General features: G+C 39.5%; 1 long non-coding RNA gene across 2 annotated transcripts in view; it reads right to left on the bottom strand.

Annotated features, from left to right (window-relative positions):
• LOC137479262 (uncharacterized) overlaps positions 1-18371 on the bottom strand; it is a 182436-nt gene that overhangs the window by 27818 nt on the left and 136247 nt on the right. Inside the window, exon 3 of one of the 2 annotated variants that reach the window (XR_011002108.1) lies at positions 15264-15354. This is a non-coding gene — a long non-coding RNA (uncharacterized lncRNA). Of the gene's footprint in view, positions 1-15259; positions 15355-18371 lie in introns of both variants that reach the window. The other variant, XR_011002109.1, reaches the window with a different exon arrangement.

Raw genomic sequence — 18371 nt, 5'->3', positions numbered from 1 at the left:
AGACTGTGACCCTCGGCAGATGTTACACCTGGAACTGGAGTGGCCGTAACAGCAGGGACAAATACACACATATCAGTGTGTGGATGCATACACATATGTATTCTATAGATTACTTATTAACATGTAAGCATTGTAAGATATGGGTTAAAACCCTTTTATTTATTATTAGGCATTTGCTTCAAATCCTGCTTAAATTTTGGGCAGAAACGCTGAGAAATGGTGCTACACAGCAAAATGGTTTTGCTGATTATACTTTAGGACAGCCTCCCAAAGTCATGCTGGGCTGGCAGAACAAACTGTAGGTTCTGCCACACCTACAGAGGATTACCCAGGTCATGCCAAGGAACAAGCCCGCTCAACACTTCTCAATTTGTCTTTGGAGCAGGCTGTGCAGCACAGCCCTCTCTGCTCTCATCCATGTTAAACACAGACTGCTAAGAATTCCTGACACATGCATATCTGTCCTGAAACTACCCACAATAGGGATTAAAGAGATGTACAATTTAACCTCAATTCATAATCCTGCTTAAATCAGGAGCAAAATAAATCACTAAGAGCAATGACAGCACTGTTCTCAGTGCTCTGTATGTGACCAAGGCAGATCCCTTTGGAAGTACAGGAAAGGCCTCTGAATCCACTAAAGGAGCATGCTGAGTGTCCACAGACTCCTGTGTGCTTTCCATGGATCCAGGATGTAAACCATGGTATGGACAGCTAGCACAGATGCATCGAGCTGACTTCCTCAAAGAAATAACTTACTACACCAAGTTGACTGTATCCCAGATATATTCCATATGCTTGATAGAGCAGGTCTCTCTGAAGATACCCTCAACAGCATCAGCAACTGTAGCTTCCTCACAGAGCCTCCCCTCTTTCTGCTTTTTCATCAGCAGTGTTAGCAGTTGTTTATGAGCAACTGATACCCTGACTCTGGGTGCCAGCTGTGTCAGAATTCTCTACAATCAGAATGCTCCATTTACTGGGAGAATTTACAAATAGAGTGTGGCAGTCATTTTACAGCTGAGATCACTGAAAAGCTGAACTACAGGAATTCCATCCTTCTGGGAACATCTTAACACTTGCAGTTTACTGGGCAGTTGTGGTCAGTTCATGTCCTTATTCAGGTCAGAGCTGACAAAGCATAGGATTTTTTTTTTTTTTGACATTGAATTCTTTCTCCTGTTTTAGTGAGGAGATGGGATTTTTGTAGCATTCATCCAGACCAATACTAAGCCACAAAGTTATTCCAGTAACAGTGTTTGTACATAAACAAAATGAGGACCAGCCTGTTGTGCAAGGCAGACACTGTGCACCATTTCCCACCATGCTGAAATGAGTTCACACTCAGACTCAGTTTTTATAGGTGCCCCCTCTTTGCTTTTATATTAAAGTGCATCATCTCTTTGGGAGAGATAACTGGAATACTATTCCCTGCCAGAAATGTATGGCTCTGGGAAAAAAAAAAGATTTTAAGGAAAAGCCTAATCCCATTACAAGGTCTGATGCAGCTGCAGGAGAGATAAAGTGGACAGCCATTTAAAAAATTTAGGTTGGTTATAATGGCCCAAGCTAATCTATTTCTTACTCACTGTATTTTCTAATTCCTTTCCTAACACACTGCCTACAGAATTTCATGGCAAATTATTTTTTTTAAGCAACATTATATGCTAGCAATAACCAGGATGCTCAGATCTGCACTTTCAGAATATTTGAAGGCATGTTCAGAAGATGAAGTTTTGCACCAAATTTCTCAGATGGGGGATGGGTACAAAGTTTATATTGATCAGATTTATTCATAAAAATAATTTCTCAGAAATTTGATACATAAGCTCATTTCTATAGTTTTTAGAAATTATTATTAAAAAAAACCAAACCCAAAGTCACAAAATCTCTTTCATTCCCTCTCATGCACACTCAGCTGGTCTAGGCAGGAGGCTGATCAGCCGTGCTGTGTTTTTACACTGAGGGACAGTAAATGGACAGGAGCATTTGCATGGCTCGGTGCTGGCTGTGATCACACAGCAGCCACTGCTTGGGCTGGCACGGGACCGGAGCGAGGTTCCTCCTGCGCCCAGTGAGTGAGAAAGGCTGTTCCAGCAGTGCCCAAGGCGCTCTCAGGCAGCTGAGAGGGCGGTGTTGGGCATCACCCGTGGGCTGGGCATGGCTTCGTGCCACTGGGGCAGCTCCGAGCGCTTCTGCTGGGGCTGCAGCACAGCTCGGGCTCTGTTCTGCCTCTGCTGCACACGGATCAGGGAAAAGGCCATGCAATAAGAAGTTACTTTTTCAATGTATTCTGTAAAAGCAGGGAGTCTTATTTTCCTTCTTGAATTCCACAATACCTCATTTTGTATTTATAAAACATTTGTAGGAAAAGTTTGCCAGAAAATGCAACTCCTTCTCCTGCCCAAAAATGGGAGTATTTTTAAAATTTTTTTCTCAAGAAATTTTCGGTTAATTTTGATCTAGCCTTTTAACATTTCATTTCCAAGCAGAAACAGAACAGAAGTCACAACTAAAAAAAATTCTCATCTAAAAAAATAAATTAATTGCTACTTTTACCAGACAAAACTTCTGTTTTTTGATTTAAACTCCAACTTTTGTTGGCACAAATTTTTCAGGCAAGACATTCCAGACAGCTTGAAATTTGAAGAGAATTTGAGAATTATAAACATGACCACCTACCAGATCTGTAAAGGCTACTTATTTAAAACTTTAAAAATGTGAATATCCATCCATGCAAGTAAATGCCCATGGGGCAGACTTCTTTTTATCTGACATAACATTGACAACAGCTTCTTAACCGAGAAATCTTGGGCTCCTAATAGTCCCACTGGGAATGCAGAGAGAGCACTTTGTGCAGGGAAGCTGGAGTCAGCCTTGCCATGCAAAGGTTTCAGAAGCTCTACTGAGCAGCATGGACATACCACGAACAGTCTGGAATAAGAAACCCACTGCCCCTTGGCTCTTGGGCTTTCTTCATGTCCATGTTCAGCTTTTCCTTTTAAGCAGTCTACATATCAAGGGTTGGCAGATCCATCTTCTGTAAATATCACTCCTACCGTGCAACTTTCAGTCTTATATTTTAAATTAAAATACATATTTTCATCCAGATGCAGAACACAATTTAATGAAAACCTAGAGTCCTCAATTTTAGCAGACGCATTTTAGTCTGCAAAAATCACAGAAAATAATTGCTAATGTCCACCTCAGTGCATATATATTTCACTGTAATCCACCCCAATGCATTTAATTTCTTTCCTTTCTTTGTTCTGCCCTAGTGCCATTTAACTGTCTCCCTCTTTACACATAGCCACACTGCTTTTATATATCCTTCATCTTATAAAGTGTGCTTCACCAACAGGCTAAGTAAACATTTACAGTGATATATAACACTTACTGACAACGTCAAGCCAAATAGACTGTGATCCAAGAACAGGCTTGATTTCCCTCAGTCTCCTCTCCTCAGGCAAAAGCTTGAGTGAATAGATGAACCCTGTTCTGCACCTTGAAGGTCAAAAGAATAGCTCTGACAAACCAACAGGGAAACAAATTCTGGGGCTGACAGATTTCCTCCAAGAACCATCCGCCTCCAGCATCCCAATAACCGAACTTAAAGATTGCTAAGAAAATAAACCATTTATTAGGTGCTATCACAGCACAGAATAAGAAAAAAAATCACTGACGCCCAGATAGTTGGCATGCAAACCGCAGCCCCATGGCTCCTAACCAGCATTTCAAACTAGGCTACTCGGAGGCTTGGCATTTGAGAGCAGCTTCTTGTTGGTGTAACTGGGTTTTCATGCAGTTGTAGAGGCTTGGCTGCTCTGTCTATTATGATTTTTTAACCCCTTCAACAATTCTAAGATATTTAAATATCAACTTGAATTAGCAAGTTGCAATAAACAATCCCCTGTGTACTATCAAGCTGCTTCCCATTTTACTTTGTCTTAATAATCACTTTTAACTCTCCTTAGATTCTTCCTTCTCTCAAAAAAGCACCACATTCTCTCTCAACAGTTCTCACCTGACTCTTTCGGATTGGTTTTACAGAACTAAGGCCATTTCTGCACGGGACTCCACAAGCTGTGCTGGGAGGCTCTCCGGAGAGGCTGCCACTCCCGCCGTGCCCAGCGCAGATGCCCAGCACCCCACACGGGCAGAGGGACCGATCCCATGGCACAGCGCTGTGCTGCTCCCTGGCACCGGGGGCACAGGGACACACCCTGGCATGTGTCACACATCAGCTGGCAGCGGGGGTAGCTGGGTCACACACGGAGCCCCGGCACCACTGCTGTGGCCACCCTCCTCCCGGACACTGCAAGTTCAGGCTGCCTTCTGCCAGCAGAGGTATTGAAGTGAGTGTGAGGAAGAAAAGCTGATGTAATGCCTTCCAGGAAAGTGATGATAGAAAGAGGAAATAAATGTTTGGCTTTTTGTCCTCTTCTCATCTCCGAGTCACTCATTTATATTATTAATATCGTTATTTAAAACTGTTTAAGAGACAGTGCATCTGCACTCACTTCATGGGTTTCAGAAGTAAGGGATTTGGGTTTTTTTGGAAAAACTAACTAAGACACATTTAAAAATCTTTCAGAAAGATAATCCCCTATTTCTAGCCCCCATCTCTCTCTTCATTTGCACGCCACAATCTCATGTCATAGTGGCTTGCTTTTTGGGGTTTGTGTTTGTTTGGTTGGTTTTGTTAATGAGGTAGAATAATATAGGCCTGTAGAGAGAATTCATTATTTCAAGTATTTTCACTTACTGCTTAAAACAGTGAGAACTAAATCTGAGTCATTTCTGCAGTATAAATAAACTTGAATGTATCTTATGCAACTCATACCTAGTCTTTTATTTACTTTAGTTTCTTTCTAAGCCTGCCATTTTCATGATTTTCCCTAAGGTAGTAGTAGATGAGCAATAATTTTATTACAAAAGATGCTACCTATACGTCTATAAATTATTTCCACATTGCCAGCAAGCCAGCACAGAATGAGAGTAAGAGATGTCTGCTGTAAATTTAATATAGCGGATTATTTTCAAGCAGATGGACAGGACAACAAATGCTGTAGCAAACATCCATCTAACCTGTCTGTTCCGAGTATTGCATTTCTGCAGCTCAATTTTATTTAAATCTTAGGAAATTCTGCTGTTCTCAGTATGTGCCAGAATGCAAAGCACTGATCATTCCAGAACAACCATTAATCCAATCTATGGTCAAGGAAAGAACATTGACTTTTAGCTAATAATCATTCTGGCATTACAGATAACATGTTTATAAAATGAGAGGGAACCATGTCCTTGTATCTTGGTCAATGAATCCTGCAGTTTTATATTTATTATAGTCTTAAAAATCTATATTCAGACTCTTTTGTGAATCACCCTCCTAATTTCTCCTTTTTTTTTTTTTTTAATAAAAAAAAGCTTTATCTCCTTCAGTGACTTCTGCATTTATTTTCCAGAAAGTCTATGAGAAAAAAATACCTCTTCAATGCACTTGGGACATGACTTAAGTGATGCTCTCCAAATAACTGACCCACTTCCTAATGGCTTTGCTTTTAATGATATCAACTTTTTTTTTTCTTTAAGATAGCAAAACAAAACAAAACAAAACAAAAACAACAAAAAAAAAAAAAAACCCACCAAAAAAAAAAACCCTCCCCAAAAATCCCAACCTAGCTTTAGTTTGGAACACTTTCAAAGAGTTTTCCAGATAGTGTCTGAAACTTTCTGGGTTACTTTGAAAGACCAACTGCAAAATTGCTTTTTAAGTTTTGGAATTTGATTTTCATAACTGACATGCATTTTTTGCACAGTCCCTGCATATTGCAGGGTTAAGAGCAATTCAATTTGCACCATGTAAACAATTCTGGGTTGGTTGCGTGGAGGCTTGAATGGCACCTCCTTCACCTCTGTAAGGTGGATTTCCTCCCTTCCAAACACAGCTGGCAAGAGCAATACTAACTTGCCAAAACAGACTAGTACAGCACATGCAAGAAAACTACAGTAACACTTTGGTCACCCTGCATCCTAAAATTCTTAGGGAAGCTACACAGCATTGGCTTTTTCACAGTATTTACCGCATTCTTTACATTAATAATAATAAAATAATATTTTCAGGTCCCTCCCTAGCAAAGATAAATGCAAACAAGATCTAAGTTCAGCCAAACTTGGGGTTTTTTTTAAGTTAATTTTAAAATCCTATGCCTAGAACATACCTAGTGTTCTTTCCTCGTTTTTATTTAGAAGAAGTGTACAATGCAATCTTGCTGGTAGTATAAAGCTACCTCCAATGGTCTGGAAAAAAAAGCGGGAGAGAGAATGAGAGAATTTTGCTCTCTTATTGTTCTGTTTCCTTGTTGAAGACGAGAAAGGCCTTCCAGAGTGAATTACCGTGGTGCTGTGCTCACAGCAGCCGCCCAACCGCTGCAGCTGTGCCTGCCGCTCAGTTGCACAGCTGAACGCTGCGCCAGGGCGACCCGCGGGGCATGGCCCCGGCGGCCGCTCTGGCAGCGGGGATCGCTGCTCAGGGCAGCAGCGCGCTGCAAGCCCGTCAGCCCTTCCCAGCTGCTTCAGCCACCCGCGGCACCCCTCTTCTGCGCTGGCTCCTGCAGCGTTCCTGGACAGATCTGGCTGCTGCATTCTCCTCACCGCACGTGTACACACAGACAAGCGCAGGAAAACGCTGACCTGCCTGCGGGCTGGGCTGACACAGCTGGAGGGAACCAGCAGCAGCACGGCTGGCCCTCACAGCGCTTCATGGAACTGTTGGGATATCGGTGCTCGAAACCTGACTGCGAGGGGAACAGAACCCTCCGTGCTTCTTTTATCTCCAGGGCCGTTTTCAGACAGCTTCACACGTAACCCGAGGTGGGGGAGGGCAGCCCGGCCAGCCCATCAGCAAGGGTCAGTGTCACCGTCACCGCCCCGCGCTGCAGCATCTCGGAGCGCGCCGGTGCCGCTGCCCTCCCTCCTCTCGGCCTCACCTGCCCTTCCCTCCCTGTCCTTTCCCAGGGACAGGTTCCTCCTCCTCTCGGCCTCACCTGCCTTTCCCTCCCTGTCCTTTCCCAGGGACAGGTCCCTCCTCCTCTCGGCCTCACCTGCCCTTCCCTCCCTGTCCTTTCCCAGGGACAGGTTCCTCCTCCTCTCGGCCTCACCTGCCCTTCCCTCCCTGTCCTTTCCCAGGGACAGGTTCCTCCCCGCTGTCCTGCTGACCCCTGTTTGCAGCCCTAATGGTGCAAACACCACTTGACAAATTCAGGGATGGGCCTGGAGCATACTTTGGGTTTTGGCGAGAGTTTTCTGGTACTGCTGCCTGAACACTACTGTGACAGCCATGTGACCCTCTATTCTGCAAATTTGTGGTGGAAAAGAGATACAGCATCCTCTGATTTGGCTAAAAATATCCTATAAATATGTACAAAGTTATTCATGGTGCCAAGTGCTAGGACTTGGAAGAAAACAAAATCATGGACACAGAGATAAAAAAAAAAAGTCAGAATTATATAGTAGCATTCAAAAGTTTTCGGTCTCTGAAGTTGCGTCTTCCTCACTTTATGGAAATACTATCTAGTTAATTTATTTAATTATCTTAGCACTGTCCACATACCACCTAGAATTCATTTCTAACCCAACTAAATTACTGATAAGATACAATACAGGGACTGAATGTTTTTCAGTCAGCTTTTTGAGTTGAACACTAAGTATTTCAAAATGAAGTACATAAAGAAAATAAATCACAACCCTGTCACGGGTTAGAAGGCTTTGCAGGTCAGTTTCCCAATGTAAGATAAAGACATATTCAGCTTATTTTTCTATATTTTTCCCTTCTCCTTTTGTTTTTGGCCATACAAAAAAGGAGACCTCCATAGTGTATCAAGTAAAAAGTAAGCTCTGGTACATGTTCAAAACAATCATCACTCAAAATTTCCGTTTAGGGGAAATTCTACTGAATAAGCATGTGTGAAAAAAATAAAAAAAGGCGACATTATTTTAAAAACAAAACAAGAAGTCAAAATTTGAACTATGCAGTATAAACACAAGCCATTTCTGAGGAGGATTTGAAAGGGGTACAATTGTGATTTGTTTTTATGAAATTGGCAGAGCAATAATGTCATTGACATAGAACATGGAAACCTCTCATGTTAGTTCCTATATTTAGACAAGCTGTAGCCTACCAGGGGGCTGCCACAAGTACGTTCTAAAATATCATTATAGTTTGCTCTGCTATCAGTTTTTTAATTACAGAACTTCTGTCATTTTAAAACTGCTATGAGTAACTGAACACATATTAAAATTGCCCTCAATTTATTACGAAGAAAATAAAGATAGATGAAGGTCATGGTTTCCTAATGCAATATATAATTTTAAATTGTTCAGTAAACTAAGAATCTGCGAGAATTTCTACCCATTTCCTTGAGTCATTTGTCCTTTTACGTTCTTATCCTGCCGTATAAAAGATGCATAAAGTTTCTTTCTACGAAGAGTAGCAGTAATTTTAGTGGTCCTTAGGGATCTCTGAGACCCGTGGAAGGTGTAGAGTCCTTTTCCCCTTCCCACAGACTCTGGGGTAGACCCTTTCAGGGTTCACATGCAGGTGAAAGCTGTATTGGCAATATTACCCTTGATTTTGCACCTCAGGCTCAGCCCCCTGGTGCCTGGGGCCAAGAGGAGGAATAGAGCCTCTCCTGTTCCTGTGACCCCCACGCACGGGTTCTGTCCTGGAGTGGGGGAACCTGCAGCCCCCCAGCCAGCCCTGCTGTGCACATCCCAGCAGCAGGGACACAGCTGCCCTCCACTTCAGCTCATTTTCCTTCTAAAGCTCATGCAAGACCCAAAGAAATTCTACTCCAGATTTTAGGGATATGGCAAATATGAGTCCAAACAAAAGTATGGTTCAGAAAAAAAAGACTAGTTACTTTAAATGGCCACTTAATTAAAGAAGAAAGAGGCTAAGAAAAAGATGTCAAAGTAATACTAATTTACAGCTCCTGTGTGTTTAAAATTGCAATAAATCAGAGACAGATAATTTGACAGAAAGAAACCAGAACTACTGTAACATGGGTAAAATTTCCCCATCCATGAGACTGTTAGCTTGTATCCACTCATTTTGTTGAATATTACTCATTCTACACAAGCTCACAATTTAAATTTATGTCATATCACCAAACAAACCAACAAAACAAACCAACAAAACCCACAATCAAACTAGGAAGATAAAAAAACCCCAAAAACCAAAACCCAAACCACCAAATCAGACAATCCCCATCTGAGAGGAGCTTCACCTTTTTTGACCTGGTTAACTAGAAATAGTGAGAATGAACTGAACTTGGAAAGCAAGAGAATTGACTTTATTTCTAATCTGTAGCTTTGCCAGGGCCAAGAAAGGCAGAGGCAAAATACTCAGGGTTACAGATGACAAGTGACTGTGGAAAGGAATCTTTGGCATCTGAAAAGATGGAAATAGCTAAGGAAAAAAGGAAGCTGAGGTTGGGGAAGAACTTTGAGTGAGATAGTGCCTTTCCTTCAACACTAAAGTAAATGTTCTTCTTGGAAATGAAAACAAGTATGTTCATTTGTCCTCTCAATGGCAGAAAACATAATTTTATGTAAATCATTGATCTCTGATAGATCCTTGTCGGAATTCCATGAGGAGGGCTCTGAATGCTAGAGGATGATCTATTTACCTCCAGAATATTTTAGTGAAATAGGGCAGATAGAGAAGACAGAGAAACGAAATTACTGACAGATGTGACACAAATCATCCCTGGTAAAACACAAACTGAAGCCTACAGCCTAGATTTTGTTACTGACTGCTGCAAAGCTATCCGTTCAAAGCCAATTATGCCACCAGTTAAATACACCATAATGAGAAATAGATCAGCAACTTTGGAAATTACTTGCCTCTCTCTTTGTTTGTTGTTTTTTTTTTTTTTTTTTTTTCAGTACACCAAACATCTCCTTAGCATGCAGGACAGTTTGGGGAGGGGGTGTGACTGGCAGGAAAAGGTACTCACTCCGGTGAACAGCTGAGGTTACAGCACACATCTTCATACCAGGACAAGGATGTACAGCTTTGGTAACACAATCTCAGGAATAAAACACCAAGTGGGAAATGAATTCTTTCCAGCAGGCATAAGCAGGCTGTATTCTTTTTCATGAAATTGGGAGTTAAGATGGTTGCCTAAAATACTTTACAAGATGATCTGATCAACAGGTTTAGCCCAACGCTGACAACAAACTGAATGGTCTCTCTTGTATCTCTGTAAGGCTCAAGGGCAGCCAGGAAGCTGAGTGAAGAACACTTTTGTCCTACCAGTCCTTAAAAATTAAAGGGAAAATTTAAAAACAGGATTCCTACCTTCCTGAACTCTTAATTAAAAAAACCAAAAAGTCCAGGCAGAAGGAATGCACTAAATCTTTCTGAAAATACAGATTAAAAAAAAAAAATCACTGTCACAAAGAAGTGTATAATCTAGTTAACATATAAATATACAAAGCAAGTCAAAAAGCTTGAACAGACAACTGTGCATACTGCCAACAGAAAATTTCAGCATACCATACATACATCTTCAGTATCTTCAGGACTCATATGACAAAGTCACTGTAGCCAAATGAAAAAGAACAAATGTATAATTCATGAGGAATAGCTTTTTAACACACCAGAGCTTTTGGCTGTCTAAAAATAGAGTTGTGAAACATAAAAAGCAGTTTTATTGTCTCGAAGACTACAATCGTATTTTATTTTCTTAATATTTTCCTCAGTCAAACCTATGGTTTGGAGCTCATTCCTATCTTTTAGAGACCCTTTTTCTCCTGTTGATTTATGTATCTTTACTGGAAGGCTTTAGAAAGGAGTATGTTTACTAGTAACATTCCTTTGAGCTACAATTTTTTTTTTTTTATTATGGCACATATTTGACACACAAAATGTGTGTCACAAAATGATCACAAATGCAGAAAAACATCCCCCACAGTCAAATATTTCTCCTATGATACACCCTGTATGTAAGATAAGGCAATGGTTGAAAATTAATGCAACATAAAGACTGTCCAGCCTGACCTTCAGCTGTCCTTTGGATACATTTTCAGACATCCATCACCTTTTATTTTTTTCTCCATTCAATGTAAACATCTGATATATAAGTGAGTTGCAATGTTACTACAAGAAATAATCCAGTTCTAAAGTTTGTGCAAGAATCAGAGGACATAAATGCCAAATGACTGGACAGATCTGGTCAACAGCAGCAAATACCAGAAACGAAACACATCTGCACACTCTGGTCAAATAAAAATGCAGTTCTTGCAAGATCAATTATAGATGATCTCACTTTTTTTTTTAACATAGTTGGCAGGTAGCTTTGAAAAGGAAAATAGATGTCATCTAGCTGACAAGCAAGCACCTCTTATAGAAGATTAGACACAAGCACCCCGTTAAAGTTAAGTACTAGAGACTTACATCTTCATGGTAATACACATACTCCAAACCTGCTGCAGCCCGATGGACACACAGTAGCTCAACCCCAGAACTGTCAGGCCATATTATTTTCAGTACAGTAATTATTTCAGTGACCTACTTTCTCTGTGACCAGCTTCCTACTCTAGGCAAGAATCAAAGTGTAAAGCAGGAATGTTTTATTAATATTACCAAAGATTCCCTCTCTGGTTTAGACTTTACATTTGAGTCAACAGGAAAGTAACTAGATGTGGACATTCTTGGTGAAAGTCTATTGACACCAAACACAGAGGTTACAGAGTCAGTGGTTTCCCCTGTAAGAAATGTGTTTTTATGTTTATTCTTCCTCTATTTTTTTCCAGGATGTGGAGCAGTGCACATACTTTTGCCAGCTGAGGACCCACAACATAAGAAAAATTGTGTGACTTAACCCAGCTGATTACTTTAATTTTTAAATGTACCTTCAGTTGGAGAAGAAGGGCAAATAAAAGTGGTCTCAGCATAAATGTCCTGCATTTATTAACATAGGCTTACATTTCACTGTTACCCTAGTTTCTTCCTCACTTCAGGGGAAAAAAAATCCATTATTGGTGCCATGTAAGAGGCAGCTTGTCTCCCAGTTGCACAGGACCTCTTGAACTAAAAATATATTTGGGCAAAAGAAGGGATATGGTTGGGCAAGGTTTTATCCTTTTGTACCATGAAAGGGGTGAGATTCCATCCTAGCGGATCAGTTTCCTACCAGCAGCTGGTGATCACCATAGGAGCAGCTGGAATATTCAAACCTTCATCACTTTTCAGGTTGTGAAAACTAAGGACCAAACTTGTCCCTAAATAAATCTTTCACATATCTCACCAATAGAAGTATTAGTTCATTATTTATCTTCCTATGTGGAAAGAAGCCACCTTCCCAGCTGCCCGGAACCATTTCACCGTCAAAACTGTCACTACTTTTAAACTTGCCAAGGGCTACTTCTCTGAGCTCTGTTGTCACTGACTCATCAAATCTGAAATGATGTCTCTGACCTTTGAATCAGTTGTCTTATTTCTCTTTTGACACCAATGACAACTAGAGGAAAAATGTAGATGAAACACTCAGAAAATAACAGTGAAAGCAAGCTGACAATGCCAAATCCATCTAGGAAAGCATCAGTTCTCAGAGATGCTGAATGCTCTGTGTGAAATAAAGATGCTCTCAGCAGTGCTGCTTCTTTGGAATTCAGTTGTAAAGCTCTAAATATTTTGACTAAAAAAATTAAAAAGCAGAGGGATACCTGCAGCCTTCTCCAGTGACTTTCAGTGCACACAGACGTGTCAAAGACCTTGCATAAGAGCCAGTTTTACATAAGGCTCAAATCTCCTGTACACAGTGAGGCCAAGGAAGGAAATCTTATGGAACACTGGGGAACAGCCAGTCCTTTTTATCTGTCTCCCACCACCGTTGTATTCACTGCACCTAGCTAATTGTAACTCTCAAAAATTCCCAGGATCTCTCAAAGGATCCTTCCCCAGGCAAAATAATTTGATCTGTCCATGTCCAATATATTTCTGCTTTTGGATCAGTTAAAATGCAACAAAAAACATTCAAGTTGTATAACATAGTGCAATATATAATTAACTTTGCACAAAGCCCAAAGTTTTAAACTTAAATGCTGATAAATGTTAAGCTGGTAGATCCCAATTTGGGATCATCCAGCCTGAAATGCTGTCAAAATTCACCCGAGCTATTGATCAGTATGACGGATCTCCTTTAGGAATTACAGTCCCTTTCATGGATCCCTTTGAGCTCTCCCAGGCAAATGGAAGACTTGCTTTCATACATTTAATGGCTAATATTAACCAGGAAGGAAGGCAGCTCTTACGTTTGTTCACAAATCACTTCTGAATAACTCTTCCTCCAGTGTCTGTCTCTCTGATCTTTGGTCCCCTTGCAGTGTTTCTAACATGAGGCTATCAACCCTCTTTTTTTTTTTTTCCTGTTTTCACAGGCAGAGATTATCAGAACACAGTAGCAAACATTTCAATAGAAAATAAAATACAAAACTCAAGGGACAGAGCTACCCCAAACTGTCAATTGCAATAAAACGTGAGTATGTAACAAATCTCAGCACGACAAAACCATTCTAACATACTGGTAAAAACTCAGTGCTGGAAAAAATGGACTGTGGTCATATGAAAAAAAGGACAAATGCCAAAGGAGGAAAGAATTACTCCTACTTCTATGACCTCTTGAATAAATGACCTATTTCTAATTTGAAGCTGAATTCTCCCAAAGAACTCCCATCATTACAGATTTTGTACATCAAAGTTCAAACTGCAGGTTATTCTGATATTACTGGATATATTAGAGAGAGAAATTTCCTATAAATAAGCAGACATAAGTATTGAGACATTGATGATTACTAAATGTCATAAACTAATGCCAAATTGTAAAACAATATATTAAAAAGACTGTAACTGCATGATGCTTCCTCAGAATATGTAATTCATGTACAGAAACAGAAAGAGTTTAGTTCTGAATGAAAGATTTGTGCTCCAAGCTAAACTGGGTACCAGTGTATTCATGCAATGTGGGGTAAAATCCTAGAAGATAATTACTTGCGCCAAACAGAAATTTTTCTCACTCCCTTTTCTAACCAGTCTCAAATGTGTCTTTTGAAGTATCCTGTCTATGCATGATTTGGGAATTATTTCTGTTCTTTGAGTGAGGGTGGTTTGGTGAGGAGGTTTTATTTACCTGCTCATAGGCACTAAATTATATTTTACTTTATTTCTTGTGCTGCCCTTTTAGTGATGTAGTTGTTTCTAACAGGAGCTTTAGGATAGGTTTTGATGGAAACAACCTAATTTTAACTCACATTTTCAATGCAATAAACTATATAACAATGATATTTTTACCTCATACAGCCTAAGAAAAAAGTGACTGTGAGCACAGTTTCCCATTCAGTCTAAAACAGTCTATAGTAAAAAAAAAAAAAAGAAAGAAAATCACAAACCAAATTTGAATATTTATTTGATTTAATTCTCTCAATTTAAAAGTTCTCTATACTCAAAACAATCATCCTGCACGTGTATTTGCTCTAAATTTAATACTAGTGACTTCAGGAAATGTCCATCAGGCTAACAACCACTGTGGAACCGTAACATCTCATGTTACTGAACCAAACAAAAAGCAACCAGCACATGGTTCTGTACTCTGAGGGGATGGTACAGATATTTTTGACGTGTTACAGAATGAAGTTTACTCTTGCATGACTTTAGATGTCTAAAATATATTTTTCAAAATTTTATAGCATATAATATGTGGCTTCCTAAGCACCACGAATTCTTCCTTTACCCTGTTTTTTACTTACCTGACTTTAAGTACTGAGAGATCTCAGTTTGTCTGTCTAGTCACAAGAGACCCATGTCCAAAGAAACAACCACAAATAACCATCTCAATAAAAAGAAAAGCTAAAGGTTTGGACATTACATTATACTTGATAATGTGTTTCATCCAAGGTGAAACTGTGTTATTACATAGGGAAGCTGAGATTGCCAAATCTGTTTCAAGGACATGTACACCACAACAAGGCATTCAAAGCTCTTGATCATTAAAAACGTTATTCACTCAAGGAACAGTTGGGACAAACATTGGTTTCCAGAGATAGCACTGCATTACAGTTCTTAAGGTCAGTGGCATTTTGCTTTCCAGGTGTGAAAATAAAAATTCCTCTAGGAACACTCTGTTTGTTTAAAGCATCCAGATAATTCCAATTTAAAAATTCAGTTTAAAGTTACAGAATTATGCAAAAGAAATAGCACCTACTTACCAGTTTGTTGGGACAGGAATCACACATTTCAGATTCAAATATTTTTGGTAAAACAGGTTTCCAAATATGCAAATACATTCAGAGATTCTGTGGAGACAATAGCGAGGCAACATCAGTGTTTGTGCAGGGTCTGTTGTTTAGGAATGCTACAGAATACAGTTACACTATTCCAGTGTTATTATATATTAGCCTTATGACAATTTTGAAAGCCTCTTTTTATACAAAAATTAGGAATTTTGCTATACGTATTTTTTATTTCATATAGAGTCAGTCTGTCTCTTTTAGGAACACCATGTCCTGGAAAAAAAAGCCTTTTTTTTTTTTTTAACAAGAGAACAAGAATTTTCTATTCAGCTACAATAATCACTTTCCAGTTAGCACATTCATCAAAGAATGAGCAATTCACTAGGGTAACATATGCAGGAGTTTGCTTGTATATATTCATATTGTCTTCTGCCTGAAAAGAGTTAAATAGAGCATATAAATGATGAATACAGAGCGTCTTGGGATACAAAACAACTAAAATGGGTTAATTAGTGAAAAACATGCATCAGACTATAAGGCTCAACTGTAAATGTTACGGTTTTTTAAGCCTGTTATATCTGCTGATATTATTTGGGATTATGGATAATATATATAAAAAGATGTTAATTTCCAAAAGGAGTTGAGTGGAAGATATTAAAGAGTAGGAAGTATTCATTGTTTGAATGAGATTACAGATGCATTCACATTAAACAAACATTAGCGAATACATTTCTTTGACATGCTCATCTATAAGCATAATACATAAGTGACCTAGAAAATACAGACATTGTATAATCAATGACAAAAATATTGAGACAGATAAGCCCTGAGATCTTTGATCAAATACATGCTTTGGCAAACAAACAAACCGCGTTATCCTGACAAATAATACTGTTGGGAGCGTTGGCAGTGCCTCCCGCCAGCACCGCCCTCCAAGGCGCTCTGCGGCAGCCGCGCTGCGGGAGCCGAGCGCGGCTGGCGCACGCAGCCCTGAACTCCGGTGCCCCTGTGCAGGGCAAGACTCGCGCTGCTGCCGCTGCCAGCCTTCCGAGTGAAGCCTGTCCCTCCCTTTGCGCTTTGTCATGTTACACGGCGCTGACCTGGCTGCTGTCATTCTGACAAACAAGAAATAACACTCTAAGGTTGGTAAGAAAAGATGAGTTTTATACAGAGAAGAAATGCTGTGATCTCTAGTCAAGTGCTTTTTTTTCTCTATCTAAAAGATCTCTGCACAGTGCTGTTGTTGCAAATTTTGCTTATACTCTTCTTTCTGGAAAATCAGTGAGATTTGCAAGCTGGCTGAAGTGAATACTAACATGTCATTGGTATTTAACTGAAAATGCTCCAAGTTTTCTCCTGTGATTCCCTGCTTGGTTTGCTGTGTTTGTGTCTGTGGGCTTCTGAAGAAAGAGACACCAGAATAGAAGGGATAAATCTCCTCCAAGCTCTGTGGTTGAAGAGACTCCTGAGAGCCTGAAATACACTAATTCAAGATAATAATAGTCCTTTGGTTAAAACAATCTCCTGGAACTGAGAAAACCTGCAGTCATAATACTGTTTCATAAAGTCTTTGAAAAGCATCATGACATAGATGTGTGCTTCCCTGTGACCACCCTGTTAAATTTATATGTGCAATGTGCTTATACAGAACCCTAAAAAGGAGAGTGCAATGCTGATAGAAAAAACATGAACTTATGACAGAACAAAGTTTGCTCCAATTAAAATAAAACAATTAGTGAAGCATTTAAAAAATACTTGTGGTTTTTAATATCAACATTAAAGTGAAACTGTAGAATCTTCTTTCTAAGCTATGCATTTTTGATGTAAAAATGACATAATTCCAAACATGTAGACAAAGTCTTTTCATATATGGATGTTCTCAATTTGGGTTAGGCAACTGACATTTAAAATATGGGTTGGAAGAGGATATACATCAGAGTATGCAGATAGAAATGTTAAAATACATATTTTATTTTGACAAGTAAAAGCTCTGTCAGAAGGTCTTTGATTCACAAAGCTGGAATACATTCATAGTTTTGAAATATGATCCTTTATCATATTCACTTCTTAGACAAGTTAATGTCTTAAATACAAACAAATGCACATCAGAAAGAATCCAAACCTGATTTGCTAGAGGGGCTGTAGGAATAATAATAAAAAAACTATTATTAAGTAGCTTTAGCATGAAAGGGAATGACTTTTTTCAATCTTGTCTAATTTTTCTGAAAAATAAGTTCTACCATTTTAGTGTGCAATACATGAGGTATCTATTAATAACCACATTCAAATTAACAAGTTTTTCATTCTAAGGTATTGTCTAAATAATTCCTATTGTCCACATATAACTGAACAGTGGCAATCCCAACAAATACATTTCAGTAAAATACAAATAAACTTGTCTGACAAAGAAAATTATTATGGTTTATACTAAAATATTTCCATTGGAGAAACCAGATTCCAGCTGACACTCAATAAGAGGCTTTATAAAGAAAAGCACTAAATCTTTGCATCTTCTGGAAATGCCACCTTTTCAGCACTAATAGTATTTCAAGCCCTTTATAAATGCTGCAGTTGTAGACTAATTTTTTTTTACTCCTTATTTTTTGCCATCTTTGATATCATCCTGATAGATCCAATATAGCATTTAGGTTGGACATTAGGAAGAAGTTTTTTCATTGAAAGGGTGATTGGGCATTGGAAAAGGCTGCCAGGGAGTTGGTGGAGTCACTGTCCCTGGAGGTGTTTAAGGAAAGACTTAGGATGGCACTCAGTGCCATGGTCTGGTGGCCAAGGTGCTGTGGGGTCACAGGTTGGTCTCCATGATCTCAAAGGTCTTTCCCAACCTAGCTGTTTCTGTGCTCTATAAGTATGTATACAATCCATAGAAACTAAGAGTGTAGCAGAAGTCTTTTTTTCCCCTTCTCTGTAAGTAAACACCTTTCATTTCAAATGACTGACTATCTGCAACCCCCAAACATGGCCTGCAGTTCCTTATTACACCCCAGGACACTTCTTTCTGTTGGGTATCAGTGGTGTGGGCTTTGCACCATCAGCACTAGCTAGGAGCTCTTCAGGGCCTT

The sequence above is a fragment of the Anomalospiza imberbis genome, chromosome 9 (assembly GCF_031753505.1).
Source record: "Anomalospiza imberbis isolate Cuckoo-Finch-1a 21T00152 chromosome 9, ASM3175350v1, whole genome shotgun sequence".
NCBI classification, from domain to species: Eukaryota; Metazoa; Chordata; class Aves; order Passeriformes; family Viduidae; genus Anomalospiza; species Anomalospiza imberbis.
Note: the sequence above shows the minus strand (reverse complement) of the source record. Positions and strands in the feature narration are given on the sequence as shown.